Genomic DNA, 21,040 nt, shown 5'->3' with positions numbered 1-21,040 from the left:
GTCAGTCTGTCCAACATCCATCTGGTGTTTGGCTCCATGATTTCAGTCCCATGTGTCATATATTATTCTGTTCCAGCTGCTGGAGGAAAACATTGTCACTTTTGTGAAGAAAGAACTGAAGAAGATCCAGAAAGTTCTGAGTCCAGATGACCCAGAACATTCAGAGAGTCAGAGAGATGATGAGGTGTTGGAAGGTAATGATGAAGAGCAGAGGAGGAGCAGCAGAGAGGCAGTGATGAAGATCACACTGAACTTCCTGAGGATGATGAAGCAGGAGGAGCTGGCTGACCGTCTGCAGAGCAGTAAGAGGATTATGCAAAGATTTGAATTGATAGATAAATTACACATTTGCTGAGTGATGTAATCAAATTCAAAAGATGATTTTCTTTCATATCTTTTTTATTGTGATAATTTAGGACATTTTGCTGCATTTGTCAACATCAACTTAAATCTGGTCTGAAGAAGAAGTTCCAGTCTGTGTTTGAGGGGATTGCTAAAGCAGGAAGTCCAACCCTTCTGAACCAGATCTACACAGAGCTCTACATCACAGAGGGAGGGACTGGAGAGGTCAATGATGAACATGAGGTCAGACAGATTGAAACAGCATCCAGGAAACCACACAGACCAGAAACAACAATCAGACAAGAAGACATCTTTAAAGTCCCACCTGGAAGAGATCAACCAATCAGAACAGTGATGACAAAGGGAGTGGCTGGCATTGGGAAAACAGTCCTAACACAGAAGTTCACTCTGGACTGGGCTGAAGACAAAGCCCACCAGAACATCCAGTTCATATTTCCATTCACCTTCAGAGAGCTGAATGTGCTGAAAGAGAAAAAAGTTCAGCTTGGTGGAACTTGTTCATCATTTCTTTAGTGAAACCAAAGAAATCTGCAGCTTTGAACACTTCCAGGTTCTGTTCATCTTTGATGGCTTGGATGAGAGTCGACTTCCACTGGACTTCCACAACAAGGAGATCCTGACTGATGCTACAGAGTCCACCTCAGTGGATGTTCTGCTGACAAACCTCATCAGGGGGAAACTGCTTCCCTCTGCTCTCCTCTGGATAACCACACGACCTGCAGCAGCCAATCAGATCCCTCCTCAGTGTGTTGGCATGGTGACAGAGGTCAGAGGGTTCAATGACCCTCAGAAGGAGGAGTACTTCAGGAAGAGATTCAGAGATAAGAAACAGGCCAGCAGGATCATCTCCCACATGAAGACATCACGAAGCCTCCACATCATGTGCCACATCCCAGTCTTCTGCTGGATCACTGCTACAGTTCTGGAGGATGTGTTGGAGACCAGAGAGGGAGGAGAGCTGCCCAGAACCCTGACTGAGATGTACATCCACTTCCTGGTGGTTCAGACCAAAGTGAAGAAGGTCAAGTATGATGGAGGAGCTGAAACAGATCCACACTGGAGTCCAGAGAGCAGGAAGATGATTGAGTCTCTGGGAAAACTGGCTTTTGATCAGCTGCAGAAAGGAAACCTGATCTTCTATGAATCAGACCTGACAGAGTGTGGCATCGATATCAGAGCAGCCTCAGTGTACTCAGGAGTGTTCACACAGATCTTTAAAGAGGAGAGAGGTCTGTACCAGGACAAGGTGTTCTGCTTCGTCCATCTGAGTGTTCAGGAGTTTTTGGCTGCTCTTCATGTTCATCGGACCTTCATTAACTCTGGAGTCAACCTGATGGAAGAAAAACAAACATCTGAGAGCCTTTCATTATCTAGAGACTCTAAACTAAATTCTCTCCATCAGAGAGCTGTTGACCAGGCCTTACAGAGTCCAAATGGACACCTGGACTTGTTCCTTCGCTTCCTCCTGGGACTTTCACTGCAGACCAATCAGAGACTCCTACAAGGTCTGCTGACACAGACAGGAAGTAGCTCACAGACCAATCATGAAACAGTTCAGTACATCAAGGAGAAGATCAATGAGAATGTGTCTGCAGAGAAAAGCATCAATCTGTTCCCTGTCTGAATGAACTGAATGATCGTTCTCTAGTGGAGGAGATCCAACAGTCTCTGAGTTCAGGAAGTCTCTCCACAGATAAACTGTCTCTGCTCAGTGGTCAGCTCTGGGTTTCATCTTAGTGTCATCAGGAAAAGATCTGATGATGTGTTTGACCTGAAGAAATACTCTGCTTCAGAGGAGGTTCTTCTGAGGCTGCTGCCAGTGGTTAAAGCCTCCAACAAAGCTCTGTAAGGACACATTGTCACTGTTTTATTTTTAATAAAAATATGCTCATTATGAGGTAAATATTCATGTTTTAATTTATGTTTTGGTGCATCGTTTCTTCAAAGTGTACCATTGGGGGTTGTGCAAAAAAGAAACTGACTTCCTGCAGCAGCTCAACATAGTGTTACATATTAAAGCATCAAAGCTCTTACACTGCTAAAGTTGAAATTGGATTAATATTGTTAATTGTGAAATTTTATGATGCTCTTTCCAGCCTCTTTGTTACCTGTAGTTCAGTCCTTTAAGGCTGGAGGTTGAAAAACTATAGAATGAAGAAGTTCACAACAAATGCAAAGGTTGTGTAAAATAAGACAGTTTCCTTCTCTGTCCAATAAAAACATTGATGATCTGAAAGAACATAAATTTTCAGGAATTATTTAGTAACATATTTTCCTCCCTGTCTCCTCAGACTGAGTGTCTGTAACCTCTCAGAGAGAAGCTGTGAAGCTCTGTCCTCAGTTCTCAGCTCCCAGTCCTCCAGTCTCAGAGAACTGGACCTGAGTAACAACAACCTGCAGGATTCAGGAGTGAAGCTTCTCTCTGCTGGACTGAAGAGTCCAAACTGCAACCTGGAAACTCTCAGGTAACTCTGGGCTCTTGACGAATTGTTGCATCTTAGGGGCAAAAAGAAACATAATTACAGATCCATCCATCCATCAGTTCAGTCCTTGGTTTCTACCTCATATTCTCATTTTCTCATGTGATGAATTGTGTGTCTGCAGCTTATCAGGCTGTTTGGTCTCAGAGGAAGGCTGTGCTTCTCTGGCCTCAGCTCTGACCTCCAACCCCCCCATCTGAAAGAGTTGGACCTGAGCTACAATCATCCAGGAGACTCAGGAGTGAAGCTGCTGTCGGCTGGACTGAAGGATCCACACTGGAGACTGGAAGCTCTCAGGTATGGAGGAACCTGCTGCAGGAGCAGAGAAGGTCTGATAGAGGAGGAAGAGGGACAAATGTCTTTAGTCAGTCTGCTGGGAAACATTTAGTTTGAAGCTGAATGTTTAATTTGATGATTAAATATTTAGACGCCTCATCTGGAGGCAGAGATCATCACCCAATTTTCTGGAATATTCTCCAGACTAAGAACGGATCACAAGGAAAATTAAAGAGTGGATGGTTTAAATAGTTTAATAGGGACTCTGACTAAATTAATAAAAAGTTCAGTTAGATTTCCATGATGATCCACTGATGGCAGAAGACTTTAAACAATATTTGATGGAGCTTCAGACCAATCAGCCCCAAGAAGCAAAGATGAGAAGAAAAGTAACTCCATGTTGGTCAGATGGATGTTTAAAGTTCTGGGAGAGAAAAATAAAAAACTTTAGATTTTAAACAAAACTCACAACTTTCAGAATTTAATAAAATATAAATTACATAAAAAGTGAAGAAACAATTCATGAGGCAAAGAAAGAAAGTGAGAAATTTTAACAGTTTCATCCATTTAGTAGTTTGATCTCCACCAGGGGGCGACATCTGGAAAATGATCAAAGAATGAAAGGAATCAGGAGAGAATGGAAATCCCTTGTTTTCTAGAGGAAATGAAGAATTGCAGTGAATGATGGTGAAAAAGTAGAATTGTGCTCTGTTGACTGGTAGAAATTAAAAACAATAATAAAACCTTTTAGACAGATCCAAGAAAAGACTAATGTGTTCAGGTTTCCAGTCGTTGGAAAAACTTTTGGGAATGTTCAATAAAGTTTGGGAAAAATTCCCAACGTGTTGGAAAACCAGGAAATATCCATCCGACCAATCAGATTCCAGATCCACAGCTCTGACGTCACATTTAGGATCAATAATGGAATGGTAATAAGAGAAAGAATCAGATTTTATTGATAAAGTAGAGGGATGATATCAGCCCATCAGATGGTTTAGAAGAGGGAGAGGAAGCATCATGGGACTGCAGAGGTCCTTCACCTGATCCTGTTGTTGGACAAGAACTTTGTTCCTGAACTTAAGGACAGTTTTCATGTTTCTGTACGTAAGTAGATTTAATCCTGGGAACTTTTACTCCACTACATTTTACTACATTTTACTACTTTACTTCACTACATTTCTATAAATTGTTGTGTTACAAGTTACATCCAAGTCGCTTTGAGCTTTTTGATTTGTTGGTTAGTTTGAAAGTAATCAATGATTCTGGTGCCTTTGCCTCCCTGATATCATGAACTGATAACTTTCAAAAATTCACATCAAATCTGAAAAACATGTGGAGGCAAGTTAAGCTGCTAAACTCTGAGTTCTGGATGTGATTTTCGGGTAAGATGTGCCTTCACACGTCTCATTCATGTTTTGCTACACTAGTAAACGTATGAACTTTTATCAGTCTATTCCAGGGGTTGGCAATTCCAGGCCTCGAGGGCCTCAAGGTCTCCTGAAACCTTTAGATGTGTTTCTACTTCAACACACCTGAGTGAAATAATGAGGTCATTAGCAGGACTCTGCAGAACTTCTGCATTTAGGAGGTGGTTCAGGTATTTGATGCAGGTGTGTTGGACCAGGGAGAAACCTAAGAGTTGCAGGACACCGTCCCTCGAGGACCGGGAATGCCCACCCCTGGTCTTTACTCTTTCTGAACTTATAGGCCAGGGGTGGGCACTCCTGGTCCTCGAGGGCCGGTGTCCTGCAACTCTTAGTTGTCTCCCTGATCCAACACACCTGAATCCAATAGCTGAATCACCTCCTAAATGCAATCAAGTTCTCCAGAGACCTGCTAATGACCTCATTATTTGACTCAGTGTGTTGAAGTAGAGATACATCTAAAAGTTGAAGGAGACCGGCCCTCGAGGACCTGGAGTGCCCACCCCTGTTATAGGCCCTATTCACATGTGCCACTCAGGCTGCGTTCCAAACTCTGTTATTCTTACATCAATTTGATACATTAGTTCCCCAATGTCGGTCCTCAGGGCCGGCATCCTGCATGTTTTAGTTTTCTCCCTGATTTAACGCGCCTGGATAATTTGATGGCTCGTTAGACGCCTAAGAAGAACATTGACATGCTGAAAAGCTTGATACTACCAGCAGGGAGGGAACTAAAACGTGCAGGATGCCGGCCCTCGAGGACCAACTTTGGGGACGCCTGCATTAGGGGCTTCCGCATTTCCCATACATATGTCCTGGGTCACTTTTTAGCTGTTAAAACGGTTTAATCTGTTGTTTAAGGTCCGTAACCTGGTTTTCTGAGCCGCCTTCAAACGCAACATGAACGCTGAGATGCTCGCGCGGGTCGTTTTACGGGAGTAGGGGGCAGTAAGGTTTATGTGTTTAGGGTCACTCCCGTGTCAGGGAGTGATCTCGCAGAAATGGATGAGGGTTGTGATGGCGGGGAAAATGAAGGAACATGGAATATTCAAAAGCTAAAAACAAACGCAGAAAATCGAGACAATAAACAGAATCGTCTCTTTCTGAGGCAGAAGGAGAAACAGTTGTGATGACAGACTTTAAAATAGTCTAGAAAACGGTCAACGAGGGTGTGTCCTTTGGTACGTGGAATCTAATAAAATTACTATAGAAATTACCTCACTGGTTGGAAAAGTGAAACATGTTAAAGTGATGAGAGATGGATCTTTATTGATCATTTGTAATGATGTTAAACAAAAAGAAAGGGCACTCAATTGGAAACTTCTCATCAAAGAGGTCAAAGGTCACATGTGGGGTACCCCAAGGTTCAGTCCTAGGACCCCTCTTATTCAATATTTATATTTCCCACTAGCTCAGGTTATAACAGGAAATAATATTAGCTACCATAACTATGCGGATGACACACAGCTCTACATTATGATGTCACCAGGTGACCTTTGACCCCATCCAATCACTGAATAAATGCTTATAGCAGATAAATGTGTGGATGTGCCAAAACTTTCTCCAACTGAACAAAAATAAAACTGAAGTCATTATTTTTGGACCTAAAGAGGAACAATCTAGAGCTATAGATCTAGAGTTATAGATCTAGAGCTATAGATCTAGAGTCAATGCACAGCTTCAGTTATTACAACTAAAAACTAGCGATCAGGCCCGAAACCTGGGAGTAGTGATGGACTCGGACTTGAACCTCCAGAGCCACATAAAGACAGTAACAAAATCAGCCTTCTATCACCTGAAGAACATCTCCAGGATTAGAGGACTAATGTCTCAGCCAGATCTAGAGAAACTCATTCATGCGTTTATCTTTAGTCGCATTGATTATTGCAACAGCATCTTCACAGGCCTGTCCAACAAATCAATCAAACAGCTGCAGCTGATCCAGAAGCTGCTGCTCCTGCTCTCACTAGAACCAGGAAGATAGAGACATAACAGCAGTTTTAAAGTCCCTCCACTGGCTCCTGTAGCTCAAAGAATAGATTTTAAAATACTGTTGTTAGTTTATAAATCACTGAACGGTTTAGCACCACAATACATCAAAGATCTGCTGTTGTTGTATCAACCTTCCAGACTCTCAGGTTCTGGTTCTGGTTCTGCTGCTCTGCATCCAGAACCAGAACCAGAGAGGAGAAGCAGCTTTCAGCATCTATGCACCAAAAATCTGGAACAAACTTCCAGAAAATTGTAAAACAGCTGAAACCCTGACTTCCTTTAAATCTTAACTAAAAACAGACCTGTTTAGAGTTTATTTGAAATGTAATATGTATGGATTCGTATTTGTGGATATTTATTTATTTATTTATTTATTTCTTCCTGTTGTGGGCAACGGGGCCCGGCGAATACCCGTGGTTAAACGGACGGCGGAGTCTGGTGGTAACAGGCGCTTAAATTCCGTGACAAAAAGAAGGAAAGGAAAAAAAGAAGAAAAAAAAAACACTTGTATTTTATTCTATGTTGCATGACTTTGTGTTTTGTGTTTATGATGTAAAGCACTTTGAAATGCCTTGTAGCTGAAATGTGCTATACACATAAAATTTAATTGATTGATTGATTGAATATTAAAAAAGTCTTAGGTGAGGATATAAGAGGGAGAATGTTGGATAACAGGAAATGTGCATATGGCGTAATTTCAGGTATGTCTCCTGATCTGCCAGTTGATGACATTAAATCTGTCAGGAGGGAAAGTAGTTGAAGTCAGATGGTTGAAAAGGAACCAGGATGGAGAAAGGAGTGATAGCTTTTCTGTCATGATAAAGTTTGAAGAGAAAACTACCAGACAAAGTATTTGTGGGATATATGAGTTATGATGTTGGACCATTTATTCCTCCGCCTCTACAGTGTTTTAAATGTCAAAATTTGGACATGTTGCAGTGGCATGCAAGGGGAAACAGAAGTGTGGGAGATGTGCTGGGGATCATGAGTATGAGAAATGTGAGGAGGGAGTCCTTTAAAATGTTGTAATTGTGGAGGTGAACATAGTTCAGGTTTCAGGACATCCCCTGTCTACTAGAGCTCCCCCTGTACAAGAGCTGCAGAAGTACAGAAAATTAAAATTACTAATGGGATCCCTTCTGTAGAAGCGGCTGAAAAAGTGCCTGTCCAACCAATGATGCATCCAAAGAAAGTGATGGGGTAGAAGAAGGAAGTTTTAATTGTGGAATGCAATAAGATTAAAGTTGACACTATTCATGAGGAAAGAGGATTTAGTTTTATTCATGGTGGAGGTTATAAATTGCACTGCTCAAACACAAAGGAAAACAGAAAAAATTCAATCATTGTGAAGGCAGCACAAAAGTATCTTAATGTTAAGAATGCTAGCTGGGAGTCAAATAAGGAAAAACTGAATGAGACACAATCTTCTTTATTTTCATCATGCAGTGGTGGCCCTTCTTCTTCATGTTAGTTATATACCATGGAATGCAAGAAGTCTCATTAGTAATGGTCTGGAGTTCAAGAAATACATTTCTGATTTGATCATTAAACCTCATTTGATCTGCATTCAAGAAACTTGGCTTAAGCCCCAATTAGAGTTTGTAATCCCTGGATATTCAACAATTAGACATGATAGAAAGGAAAGACCAGGTGGGGAGTGAAAACTTTTGTGCAAGATGGTAAAAGTTATAAAGTGGAATCAATAGGACAGAAATATGATCATTTTTTTCCAGATCTTAATAACTATCAGATTTCAGTGATTAATTTGTATAATTCTAGCAAGAAGTTGAACATTCAAGATCTTAATGAAGTAAATGATCAGAATAAAGGAACGACTGTATGGTGTGGTGATTTTAATTCACATAATAGTTTATGGGTCTAAATACAGATTCAAATGGGTTAGTTATTGAAGAGTTTCTTGAATCATATTCACTGGTTTGTGTCAATGATGGATGTTCTACTAGATATGATTGTAATAGGAATTTAGAAAGTGTGTTAGATCTAACATTGGTGCAAAGGGAATAGCAGGAATTACATGTTGGGAGTGCTGAGTGATTCTCCTATGGGATCATTTTCCAATTATAATGACGGTTGGTTCTAAAGCAGTTAAAGAACAGGAAGTAATGATCCTAGATGGAGATTAAGTCAGGATAACTGGGATTTATTTCAATATTTTGTTAAAAAACAGTTTGAAAAATTAGATGAAAACTTGTTTTTTGATGTGTAATTATGTAATTCAAAGATTGTCTGTTATTATTAATGCAGCAGAAACTGCCATTTCTAAAACAGGGGGAAGAAGAAATAAAAATCTACTCAATGGTGGAATGAGCAATGTAGTATTGCTATAAAGGGAAGAAATAAAGCTTTTAAATTGATGGCATACTTTTGAAGCTTTAATTCAATATAAGAAAACTCAGGCTATAGTTAGAAAGACAATAAGGTGCTAAGAAGGCTTGTTGGAGGCAATATTGTAATTCTATTGGAAGAGAAACTAAGTTAGCTGAGATATGGAGAGTTATTAAGAAAATGAATGGTGTTAAGAAAAATTTCCTTACCTGAACTAGAATTCAATGGGAAATTGCTGTTAGTAATATAGAAAAGTTAGTTTTAGCAGAAACGTTGATTAAAGTACATAGTTCAGAAAATCTGTCTGAAGATATAAAGAGTTATAAAGAGAAGATTTTAGCTGAAAATCCAGGAGTCACTAATAAGAAAATCATCTCAAATCAAGAGCTGGATTTGCCTTTTACTATGAATGAGCTGAAAAAAGCTAAACAGTCAACACCAGTAAAAGATGGACTTTGTTATATAATGCTTAAACATTTAAATGAAATGTCGCTTACTGTTATTTTAAAATGTTTTAATCTGATTTGGGAGACAGGAATAATTCCTGCTGCATGGAAACAGTCAGTTATAATTCCTGTGTTGAAACCAGGTAAAAATCCTACAGACTCTTCAAACTATAGACCTTTAGCTCTTACATCTCAATCTGGGAAAATAATGGAGAGGATAGTAACAGAAAGGCCATCATATTTTCTGGAAGTAAAAATGTATTCTGTCCATATCAAAGTGGTTTTCGTGCAGGAAGAAATACGATGGATGCGAAACTGTGCCTGGAGTCAGAAGTAAGGAAACAAATAAAGAAATGGTGATAGCTGTGTTCTCTGATATAGAAAAGGCATATGATATGTTATGGAAAGAGGATTATTGATTAAACCAGAAAAACTTGGTTTTAGGGGAAGGTTTATAACTGTTTTAGATTTTCTGTTTGGTAGAGAAATGGAAGTTAGAGTTGCTTTTTCCTCTAGATACACAAACTACCACACAAGGTCGTGTGTGTTGTCCAATTCTCTTTAATATTATGGTAAATGATATTTTTGATGAGATAGATATAAGTATAGGGAAATCTTTATTTGCTGATGATGGGGCTCTCTGGGTGCATCATCTCATATATTTACAGAAAAAGATGCAGGAGGCCATTTTGAAAGTTGGGCCAATAAATGGGGATTTAGGATGTCAGTGTAAAGTCTCAAGTGATGTTTTTATAGAAGAGGGTTAATTTAAAACTCTATAATCAGAAGCTTGATCAAGTGAATAAAGGGAGATTTTTAGGTGTCATCTTTGATGAAAAATTAACCTGGAGACAGTAAATAGAATTAGTTCAAAATAAATGTAAAAAGTGAATAATTTGTTGTGTTTCTGGACAGGAATGTGGAGCTTCAAGAAGTGGCTGTTGGAGTTTATCAGGCTCTCATGAGATCTTCCTTAGATTATGGAGGTGTAGCATATATAGCAGCTGCTGACAGTCAGTGGAGAAAACTTGATAGCGAACAAACACAAGGGTTACGGACATGTTGTGGAGCTTTCAGATCATCTCCTTTAGCTGCTTTGCAAGTTGAAACTGGTGAGCTTCCTTTAAGATGAAGAAGACTGAAGCTGATGAATGTGTATTGGGTAAATCTACAGGGACATAATGACCATCATCCAACTGAGGCTGAGCTGCAGGACTGTTGGGAACATCATGAATCTGATTGTAATAGCTTTGGATGGATTGGGGAATTAAAAGCTCCCAGTTTCAGTCTGAACCAGTTCCAGTTTAGTTTTACGGTTCCACAGTCACCAATTCCACCTCAGTTATTTATCACAGCACAAGTTGATCTGCATGGAGCGCAGCGTCTCCTGCCATGAATGTCCCAGTAACGTTAAACTGGATTAATGTCAATAATCTCATATTTACAGTCATATTCAATAAATTAGAATATGGTTCCCATGAGGCTCGTTTGTCAGGTTTTAAAACAACTTCAGCAGATATTAAACATATTTTTCATTAGACCCACATTTCTGCATTAATAGTTTTTATTGATCTGTAATCTGATCAGAAATGTTTTCATGAGCTGTAAGCAACAAATCATCATCATTAACAAATAAAAGCTTTAAAACAGTTTGTGGGGAATTAATCTGTATGATGTTTAACTTGTGAGCCGAGTTACTGAAATACTTTTCATAAATATTGTAATTTATTGAAAATGACTGAAGTTAAGGATGTTAGAGAGACGCAGGTCATCCTGAAATTCTGATGCATAGAATCACAAATTTAATCTAAACTGTGACAGAGAGAAAACACAATAAAACATGATTTATCTGCAATTTGTTCATTACTGATTGTTCCTGTCTCAGTGGAGGACAATGTGTGTCTGAGAGACATGTAATGTCCATGTTTGCTGCTGAAAGAGACTGATGGTCTGACCCCCCTCCTCCTTTCAGGGTGGAGCCTGCTGGAGGCCGATTCTTGACTCCAGGTCTGAGGAAATGTAAGTGTGTTTTTCATCTGATTCATGACAACAAAGCAGCTCACATTCAACCATCTTCAAACTGTCACATCACTCATTCAGGAGTCAAAGTGTCAATAAATGATCAATAACTGCAGCTGGATTGTGTTTGTTCTCCATCAGATTCCTGTCAACTCACCATCGACACAAACACAGTGAACAGAAAACTCAAACTGTCTGAAGACAACAGGAAGGTGACATTTGTGGAGCAGCTTCAGTCATATCCTGATCATCCAGACAGATTTGATTATCCTCAGCTGCTGTGTAGAACTGGTCTGACTGGTCGCTGTTACTGGGAGGTTGAGTGGAGAGGATGTTGATATATCAGTGAGTTACAGAAGAATCAGGAGGAAAGGAAACAGTAAGACTGTTGGTTTGGATATAATGATCATTCCTGGAGGCTGAGATGCTCTGATGATGATGGTTTCTCTGTCAGACACAATAACATAGAAACTCGTCTCTCTCCTCCTCTGACTCTCACAGAGTAGCAGTGTATGTGGACTGTCCTGCTGGCATTCTGTCCTTCTACAGAGTCTCCTCTGACTCACTGATCCTCCTCCACACCTTCAACACCACATTCACTGAACCTCTGATTCCTGGATTTGGGTTCTGGTTCAGTTCTGGTTCTTCAGTGTTTCTGAGCTGATTTGAGTCTAAAGAGTCTAAAGTTTTTCCTCCTGTCAGAGAAACTCTCTCACTGTTGAACAGATAGTTCAGTCTCTACAATCTATTTCTTGGGAAACTCCAACAAGATTCCTTGGAAATTTTTCTTCTTCCAGTCCTTTAAAGATGGAAGCTGGGATTATTCCAGGATTATTCAGGATTATTCCAGGATCCTCATGTTTTTCTCTTTGTTTCCAGTCAAAGCTTCACACTGAATATCAAGATGTTGTTTCTCTTTTTTTTTCTTTTCATTCATCAGATTTCATTGAAATATTGATCAGTTTTTCTCAATCTGATCAGTTTCTGTTTCTATCGGCTCCTATTTTTCTCAACATGTCAGATTTGAATATTAAATCTTCCTTTTGTAAATTTGCTGCAGTTTTTCTTCGTGTTTTAAATAAAAACATTTTTCTTCTGCATTTGGTTCATTTGCTGCTCATTCTGTTCTTTTCCTGTTTTAATTTAAATATTTGCATTAAAATGATTTTTTCATCAACTCTGCCTTTCAGAAAGTCCTAGTTAAAGTAAAACATTCCCATCCCATGAAGGTCAGAGGTCAATGCTTTGAAGCATAAAGTGGGAAAATCTTAATATTTTCTGTTTCATTCAGAACTTCTACCTGAAACTCAGAACCTGCAGAACATTTTTCTCTTTGGAGAAAAAATCCAAAAGCCAATCAGAACCAGCGTTATAAATAATGTCTCCCTGTCGGATCACTTTGCTGTTATCTTTGAAGGTTCTTTATTCTTTGACCCACTTGGACAAACAGCTGCTGTCACAAAACGTTCTTTCACAGAAAACAGCAGAAACATTTAATCAAATCTACTCTTCCTCCTCACCCTTAAGCTGTAATGATGTAGATCAGTTGTTAGATGATTTTCAGTCTATAGTTTCATATATCATTGATTCTATTGCTCCAATTAAAGTAAAAGTTGTGTCTGGTAGGAAGAAATCTCCATGGAGAAAAGCACAAACAGTTCGGTCTGCAAGACAACAGAGCAGAACAAAAATGGAGCAAAACTCAACTTCACGTTCATAATGACATCTATAAAGAAAGACTACGTAACTATCACTCAACACTAAAACATGCAAGGGAGGCTTTCTTTGCAGATGTCATAAACAAAAACATTAATAATGATCGAACTTTATTTGCAACAGTTGACAGGCTCACAAACCCTCCTGTGACGTTTCCACCTGAACTCCAATCTAATGCTGATGGAACAAGTTTTCCAGCTTCTTTTCAGAGAAAATTAAAAAATCAGAGGATTAATCTGCACATCAACTCTAAAGCCAGAACCATTGCTGGACCCACAAATCAATCAAACAGCTGCAGCTGATCCAGAAGCTGCTGCTCCTGTTCTCACTAGAACCAGAAAGATAGAGACATAACAGCAGTTTTAAAGTCCCTCCACTGGCTCCCTGTAGCTCAAAGAATAGATTTTAAAATCCTGTTGTTAGTTTATAAATCACTGAACGGTTTAGCACCACAATACATCAAAGATCTGCTGTTGTTGTATCAACCTTCCAGACTCTCAGGTTCTGGTTCTGGTTCTGCTCTGCATCCCCAGAACCAGAACCAAGAGAGGAGAAGCAGCTTTCAGCATCTATGCTGAAAGCATAGATGCTGTTTGTTGCATTATTCAACAAACAGCAGAAACCCTGACTTCCTTTAAATCTCAACTAAAAACACACCTGTTTAGAACTTTATTTAAAATGTAATATGTAACAATGTATTGTTTATTATATGTTGCATGACTTTGTGTTCTTGTGTTTATGATGTAAAGCACTTTGAAATGCCTTGCTGCTGAAATGTGCTATACAAATAAAATTTGATTTGATTTGATTAGGCAGCTAGCTAACCAAAACAAGCATTAATCAGCTAGCTAACCAAAACAAGCATTAATCAGCTAGCTAACCAAAACAAGCATTAATCAACTAGCTAACCAAAACAAGCATTAATCAACTAGCTAACCAAAACAAGCATTAACAGCTAGCTAACCAGAACCTGCATTATGCAGCTAGCTAACCAGATCAAGCATTAATCAGCTAGCTAACCAGAACATTTATTACACAGCTGTCTAACAACAACCAGCATTAATCAGCTAGCTAAATGGAACCTGCGTTAATCAGCTAGCAAACCAGAACCAGCGTTAATCAGCTAGCTAACCAGAACGTGCATTATTCAACTAGCTAACCAGAACCTGCATTATGCAGCTAGCTAACCAGAACCAGCATTAATCAGCTAGCTAAAAGGAACCAGCATTAATAATCTAGCTCACCAGCACCAGCATTCATCACCTGGCTAACGAGAATTTGCATTATTCAGCAAGATAACCAGAACCAGCGTTAACCAGCTAGCTAACCAGAAAAAGCTTTAATCATTTAACTAACCAGAACCTGTATTATTCAGCTAGCTAACCAATACCAGCTTTAATCAGCTAGCTAAAGCACCTGCATTCATCACCTAGCTAACCAGAACCAACCATAATCAGCTAGCTAACCAGAACCAGCTTTAATCAGCTAGCTAACAGCACCTGCATTCGTCACCTAGCTAACCAGAACCAACCATAATCAGCTAGTTAACCAGAACCAGCGTTAATCAGCTAGCTAACCAGAACCTGCATTATTCACCTTGCTAACCAGAACCGGCATTATGCAGCTAGCTAACCAGATCAAGCATTCATCATCTAGCTAACCAGAATCGGCGTTAATCAGCTAGCTAACTATAATCTGCATTATTCATCTTGCTAACCATAATCTGCATTATTCAGCTAGCTAACGAGAACCTGCATTAATCAGCTAGCTAAATGGAACCTGCATTAATAAGCTAGCTAACCAGAACCAGCTTTAATCATGTAGCTAACCAATACCTGCATTAATCATCTTGCTAACCATAATCTGCATTATTCAGCTAGCTAACCAGAACCATCGTTAATCACCTAGCTAACCAGAACCAACCATAATCAGCTAGCTAACCAGAACCAGCGTTAATCAGCTAACTAACCAGAACCTGCATTATTCAGCTAGCTAACAGCACCTGCATTCATCACCTAGCTAACCAGAACCTGCATTATGCAGCTAGCTAACCAGATCAAGCATTAATCAGCTAGCTAACCAGAACCAGCGTTCATCACCTAGCTAACCAGAACCCTGCATTCATCACCTAGCTAACCAGAACCTGCATTATTCAACCAGCTAACCAGAACCAGCGTTCATCACCTAGCTAACCAGAACCAGCGTTAATCAGCTAGCTAACAGCACCTGCATTCATCACCTAGCTAACCAGAACCTGCATTATGCAGCTAGCTAACCAGATCAAGCATTAATCAGCTAGCTAACCAGATCAAGCATTCATGATCTAGCTAACCAGAATCGGCGTTAATCAGCTAGCTAACCAGATCAAGCATTCATGATCTAGCTAACCAGAATCGCGTTAATCAGCTAGCTAACCACAACCAGCATTATTCAGCTGGCTAACCAGAACCATCATTAATCAGCTAGCTAACCATAATCGCATTATTCATCTAGCTAACCAGAACCTGCATAAATCAGCTAGCTAACTGGAACCTGCGTTAATAAGCTAGCTAACCAGAATCAGCGTTTATCCGCTAGCTAAACGGAACCAGCATTAATAATGTAGCTCAGCACCTGCATTCATCACCTAGCTAACTAGAATTTGCATTATTCAGCAAGATAACCAGAACCAGCGTTAACCAGCTATCTAACAGAAAAGCTTAATCATTTAACTAACCAGAACCTGTATTATCCAGCTAGCTAACCAGAACCAGCTTTAATCAGCTAGCTAACAGCACCTGCATTCATCACCTAGCTAACCAGAACCAACCATAATCAGCTAGTAACCAGAACCAGCGTTAATCAGCTAGCTAACCAGAACCTGCATTATTCACCTTGCTAACCAGAACCGGCATTATGCAGCTAGCTAACCAGATCAAGCATTCATCATCTAGCTAACCAGAATCGGCGTTAATCAGCTAGCTAACTATAATCTGCATTATTCATCTTGCTAACCATAATCTGCATTATTCAGCTAGCTAACGAGAACCTGCATTAATCAGCTAGCTAAATGGAACCTGCGTTAATAAGCCAGCTAACCAGAACCAGCTTTAATCATGTAGCTAACCAATACCTGCATTAATCATCTTGCTAACCATAATCATTATTCAGCTAGCTAACCAGAACCATCGTTAATCACCTAGCTAACCAGAACCAACCATAATCAGCTAGCTAACCAGAACCAGCGTTAATCAGCTAACTAACCAGAACCTGCATTATTCAGCTAGCTAACAGCACCTGCATTCATCACCTAGCTAACCAGAACCTGCATTATGCAGCTAGCTAACCAGATCAAGCATTAATCAGCTAGCTAACCAGAACCAGCGTTCATCACCTAGCTAACCAGAACCTGCATTCATCACCTAGCTAACCAGAACCTGCATTATTCAACCAGCTAACCAGAACCAGCGTTCATCACCTAGCTAACCAGAACCTGCGTTAATCAGCTAGCTAACAGCACCTGCATTCATCACCTAGCTAACCAGAACCTGCATTATGCAGCTAGCTAACCAGAACCTGCATTCATCACCTAGCTAACCAGAACCTGCATTATTCAACTTGCTAACCAGAACCTGCATTATGCAGCTAGCTAACCAGATCAAGCATTAATCAGCTAGCTAACCAGATCAAGCATTCATGATCTAGCTAACCAGAATCGCGTTAATCAGCTAGCTAACCAGATCAAGCATTCATGATCTAGCTAACCAGAATCGGCGTTAATCAGCTAGCTAACCACAACCAGCATTATTCAGCTGGCTAACCAGAACCATCATTAATCAGCTAGCTAACCATAATCTGCATTATTCATCTAGCTAACCAGAACCTGCATAAATCAGCTAGCTAACTGGAACCTGCGTTAATAAGCTAAACCAGAATCAGCGTTTATCCGCTAGCTAAACGGAACCAGCATAATAATGTAGCTCACCAGCACCTGCATTCATCACCTAGCTAACTAGAATTTGCATTATTCAGCAAGATAACCAGAACCAGCGTTAACCAGCTAGCTAAACAGAAAAAGCTTTAATCATCTAACTAACCAGAACCTGCATTATTCAGCTAGCTAACCAGAACCAGCTTTAATCAGCTAGCTAACAGCACCTGCATTCATCACCTAGCTAACCAGAACCAAGCATAATCAGCTAGCTAAACAGAACCAGCGTTAATCAGCTAACTAACCAGAACCTGCATTATTCAGCTAGCTAACCAGAACCTGCATTATGCAGCTAGCTAACCAGATCAAGCTTTAATCAGCTAGCTAACCAGAACCTGCATTATGCAGCTAGCTAACCAGATCAAGCATTAATCAGTTAGCTAACCAGAACCTGCATTATTCAACTAGCTAACCAGAACCAGCGTTCGTCACCTAGCTACCCAGAACCTGCGTTAATCAGCTAGCTAAAAGCACCTGCATTCATCACCTAGCTAACCAGAACCTGCATTATGCAGCTAGCTAACCAGATCAAGCATTAATCACCTAGCTAAGCAGAACCTGCATTATTCAACTAGCTAACCAGAACCAGGGTTCATCACCTAGCTAACCAGAACCTGCATTCATCACCTAGCTAACCAGAACCTGCATTATGCAGCTAGCTAACCAGATCAAGCATTAATCAGCTAGCTAACCAGAACCTGCATTGTTCAGCTAGCTAACCAGAACCTGCATTATTCAACTAGCTAACCAGAACCAGTGTTCATCACCTAGCTAACCAGAACCTGCATTATCAAGTAGCTAACCAGAACCTGCATTCATCACCTATAACCAGAACCTCATTATTCAACTAGCTAACCAGAACCTGTATTCATCAACTAGCTAACCAGAACCTGCATTATGCAGCTAGCTAACCAGATCAAGCATTAATCAGCTACCTAACCAGAACCTCCAATATGCAGCTAGCTAACCAGATCAAGCATTAATTAGCTAGCTAACCAGAACCAGCGTTAATTAGCTAGCTAACCATAACCAGGAAAAGCATTATGCAGCTACTAACCAGGTCAAGCATTAATCAATTAGCTAACCAGAACCAGTGTTCATCAGCTGCTAACCAGCACCTGCATTATGCAGCTAGCTAACCAGAACAAGGGTTCATCACCTAGCTAACCAGAACCTGCATTCATCACCTAGCTAACCAGAACCTGCATTATGCAGCTAGCTAACCAGATCAAGCATTAATCAGCTAGCTAACCGGAACCTGCATTATGCAGCTAGCTAACCAGATCAAGCATCAATTAGCTAGCTAACCAGAACCTGCATTATTCAACTAGCTAACCAGAACCAGCGTTAATTAGCTAGCTAACCATAACCAGGAAAAGCATTATGCAGCTAGCTAACCAGATCAAGCATTAATCAACTAGCTAACCAGAACCAGTGTTAATCAGCTAGCTAACTAGCACCTGCATTATGCAGCTAGCTAACTAGATCAAGCATTAATCAACTAGCTAACCAGAACCAGTGTTAATCAGCTAGCTAACCAGAACCTGCATTATTCAGCATGCTAACTAGCACCTGCATTCATCATCTGCCTATCCAGAAGATGCATTAATCAGCTAGCTAACTAGAACCTGCTTTACTCAGCTAGCTAACCAGAACAAGCATTAATCAGATAACTAACCAAACCAGCATTATGCAGCTAGCTAATCAGATCAAGCATTAATCAGCTAGCTAACCAGAACCTGCATTATTCAACTAGCTAACCAGAACCAGCGTTAAACATGTAGCTAACCAATACCTGCATTAATCAATTTGCTAACCATAATCTGCATTATTCAGATAGCTAACCAGAACTAGTGTTAATCATCTAGCAAACCAGCACCAGCATTCATCACCTAGCTAACCAGAATTTGCATTATTCAGCAAGATAACCAGAACCATCATTAATCAGCTAGCTTACCAGAAACAGCATTAATTAGCTAGCTAACCAGAACCAGTGTTAATCAGCTAGCTAACCAGAACCTGCATTAATCAGCTAGCTAAATGGAACCTGCGTTAATAAGCTAGCTAACCAGAACCAGCTTTAATCATGTAGCTAACCAATACCTGCATTAATCATCTTGCTAACTATAATCTGCATTATTCAGCTAGCTAACCAGAACCATCGTTAATCAGCTAGCTTACCAGAATCAGCGTTAATCAGCTAGCTAAAAGGAACCAGCATTAATAATCTAGCTCACCAGCACCAGCATTCATCACCTAGCTAACCAGAACCTGCATTATTCAGCTAGCTAACAGCACCTGCATTCATCACCTAGCTAACCAGAACCTGCATTATGCAGCTAGCTAACCAGATCAAGCATTAATCAGCTAGCTAACCAGAACCTGCATTATGCAGCTAGCTAACCAGATCAAGCATTAATCAGCTAGCTAACCAGAACCTGCATTATTTAACTAGCTAACCAGAACCAGCGTTAATTAGCTAGCTAACCAGAACCAGCATTATTCAGCTAGCTAACTAGCACCTGCATTCATCATCTAGCTGTCCATATTCTGCATTATTCTGCTATCTAACCAGTGTTAATCATTAGCTGCTCTCAGGAAGTTTTGATTCATTAACTTTGGATCATTGAATTTTGTTCAACCTGTATTTTTACTTTGAATGAATATTTCCCTGTTTTACTGGACATTATTTGATATAATAATGTTGTGAGATTATTGGCTCATGTATAATTTATGTTACAGAGAACTTTACTGTTCATGTTGCTGAACTGGTTGCAGGTTTTTCTCTTCTTTTGACTCAGTAGCTGCTGTTTTGTGCCTGCAAGTTTGTTGCATGTTTACGTTAATTAGATGAATTTATAAGCAGATCCATTTTAATAGCTCACCAGAACCTGCATTCATCCCCTAGCTAACCAGAACCTGCATTATTCAACTAGCTAACCAGAACCAGGGTTCATCACCTAGCTAACCAGAACCTGCATTCATCACCTAGCTAACCAGAACCTGCATTATGCAGCTAGCTAACCAGATCAAGCATTAATCAGCTAGCTAACCAGAACCTGCATTATGCAGCTAGCTAACCAGATCAAGCATTAATCAGCTAGCTAACCAGAACCTGCATTATTTAACTAGCTAACGAGAACCAGCGTTAATTAGCTAGCTAACTAGAACCAGCATTATTCAGCTAGACAATCAGAACAATAATTAATCAGCTAGCTAACCAGAATCTGCATTATTCAACTAGCTAACCAGAACCTGCATTGTGCAGCTAGCTAACCAGATCAAGCATTAATCAGCTAGCTAACCAGAACCTGCATTATTTAACTAGCTAACGAGAACCAGCGTTAATTAGCTAGCTAACTAGAACCAGCATTATTCAGCTAGACAATCAGAACAATAATTAATCAGCTAGCTAACCAGAATCTGCATTATTCAACTAGCTAACCAGAACCTGCATTATGCAGCTAGCTAACCAGAACCAGCATTAATCAGCTAGCTAACCAGAACCTGCATTCATCGCCTAGCTAACCAGAACCTGCATTATTCAACTAGCTAACCAGAACCAGCATTCATCACCTAGCTAACCAGAACCTGCATTATGCAGCTAGCTAACCAGATCAAGCATTAATCAGCTAGCTAACCAGAACCTGCATTATGCAGCTAGCTAACCAGATCAAGCATTAATCAGCTAGCTAACCAGAACCTGCATTATTTAACTAGCTAACGAGAACCAGCGTTAATTAGCTAGCTAACCAGAACCAGCATTATTCAGCTAGACAATCAGAACAACAATTAATCAGCTAGCTAACCAGAATCTGCATTATTCAACTAGCTAACCAGAACCTGCATTATGCAGCTATCTAACCAGAACAAGCATTAATCAGCTAGCTAACCAGAACCTGCATTCATCGCCTAGCTAACCAGAACCTGCATTATTCAACTAGCTAACCAGAACCTGCATTCATCACCTAGCTAACCAGAACCTGCATTATGCAGCTAGCTAACCAG

At 40.0% G+C, this 21,040-nt stretch overlaps 1 long non-coding RNA gene across 1 annotated transcript; it reads left to right on the top strand.

Annotated features, from left to right (window-relative positions):
- Positions 1-2,123: 2,123 nt before the first annotated feature.
- LOC129352038 (uncharacterized) lies at positions 2,124-11,650 on the top strand. The gene is made up of 5 exons (XR_008604837.1): positions 2,124-2,208; positions 2,655-2,828; positions 2,968-3,140; positions 11,300-11,346; positions 11,488-11,650. It is a non-coding gene; the product is annotated as an uncharacterized LOC129352038 (long non-coding RNA).
- Positions 11,651-21,040: the final 9,390 nt, after the last annotated feature.

This window comes from Poeciliopsis prolifica, unplaced genomic scaffold (assembly GCF_027474105.1).
Source record: "Poeciliopsis prolifica strain line A6 unplaced genomic scaffold, Auburn_PproV2 SCAFFOLD071, whole genome shotgun sequence".
NCBI lineage: Eukaryota > Metazoa > Chordata > Actinopteri > Cyprinodontiformes > Poeciliidae > Poeciliopsis > Poeciliopsis prolifica.
This window is presented reverse-complemented; position numbering and strand designations above follow the sequence as displayed.